Genomic DNA, 1,853 nt, shown 5'->3' with positions numbered 1-1,853 from the left:
TTTCAATGTCCATGTTAACATATGACCAGTGTACAGTAGTTTTAGTATACATACAATACACACAACATTTGTATCTATTTAATCCCTCTGAAATTTAATGCAAACAAATTATGTTGTCTTTTCTTTCAAATCAACAAATTAAATATACCTAAAGCTAAAATTTATACAATGAAATATCCGATACTATTTATAAATTCTATTTGTAATACTCATTGATTATTATTTAACTCTTAATAGAATAGATTGGGGTTAAATAGGTGGGCAGAACATTGTGTTGTTTAGATGAATAGACAATTTTTCTTCGTTTAAAGGTAATAGCTGTTTCCAGTGTACTAATTCTGTTCCTTCAAATAAAACTTTGAATGAGCAGAAATAAAAGCGCAAGAGAAGCCTTATAATGTGCAAGGAATATGAGCTTCTGGATACAAAAATTAACAATTATCTTTCTTTAAATTTCTGTTGATAAACATTCGAATATTTTTATTCACTCCTTCACCCGAATGCTTTAACTTATATATATCTAGATTTATATATTTTCAATAGACAATATACAACATTTTAATCATCTGTTATTATTATTATGGAAATTCAAATAATTACTGTTCATTACTATTACAGTACTTACTTTTTCATTGTGTTTTGGTAGTAAAATCAGCGCTTTCACTTTAAACAAAACAAATATTGGTATGAATAGGTTTATGTTATAATAAAGAAAGAAGAATGATGGTGAATTAATCCATAAATTGACTATTCAAAATTATATAAGTTGAAACCATAGCAACGTACAATACGTGGACGCCTATTGCATCGACAAGGCTTCACCACCAACTAACCTAATTGATGATATTTAGATTCATCAGGAATATTCCAAAAAACATCAGTAGTCAATACTGTTGTAGGAACTAGCTTTTGCTAAACTTGGTTTTATCACATTTATAGGGATTAAGGTTGTACCGTATCGTAGTAACAGTCCTGTATAGAATGTATAACCTTATATACATGCCAATGCTGTATTTGTTTTAAATTTCCTTATTGCTTAAAGTTTAACTATAGGCCTATGTAATAATAGTGTTTGATAACGAATGATTACATTGAGAGAATTATGTATATATGAGAATTCTCTGTACGGCCTACATGGACTGTAATTTTATATTTTGTTCCTATTAATTTGTGTTAGGTTTTTGTTTGTTTGATTACATGCATGTTTATTGCTTTAGAATTTTTTATTTTTATTTTTTTTGGTTTGATTTTGAAACTAACTGTATAGTTTAAAAATGCTATTTATATCTTAAAAACAATAATTTCTAATAACATTTTTATTCACAGCATATAACATTATTTTTTGCAAACAATGTGAATTTACAATTTATATAGGTCTATATGGAGTAAGACGGGGTTTGTAAATTTTTCAATTTTGATTGCCCTGTGACCTCCTTAGAAATGATTACGATAGTATTGTATGATGATTGTTATTAATATTAATATCACACAAATAACTGCTGTATACAAAGAATATTTGTGGTTGTTTGTTATAGGGCTTAACGCAGTACACTACTAATGTATGAGATAGCCATGCACATTAATTTTATATCTGTAGGCCTATAGTGTGTAACAAAAATAAAAACCGCATGAATGGGAGGAGCATAGACCTGATTGTTTAATTAATTGATTGAAACATAATTAAATGAAATGTAATGTACATTTCAACAATGGCTACTGCCTCGAAATAACCAAGACAGTGTATTTCCATTGATATGAAACTGAGCGTAATAAAAGCATATGAGAACCACGAGTCCAATTCAGCGATTGGAAAACGGTTGGGACTTTCGAAGTCCTGGCTCTTATACACATCT

The sequence above is a fragment of the Anneissia japonica genome, unplaced genomic scaffold (assembly GCF_011630105.1).
Source record: "Anneissia japonica isolate Jap-2015-1 unplaced genomic scaffold, ASM1163010v1 scaffold16506_len17165_cov163, whole genome shotgun sequence".
NCBI classification, from domain to species: domain Eukaryota; kingdom Metazoa; phylum Echinodermata; class Crinoidea; order Comatulida; family Comatulidae; genus Anneissia; species Anneissia japonica.
The sequence above is the reverse complement of the archived record's forward strand: the minus strand, read 5'-3'. Positions refer to the sequence as shown.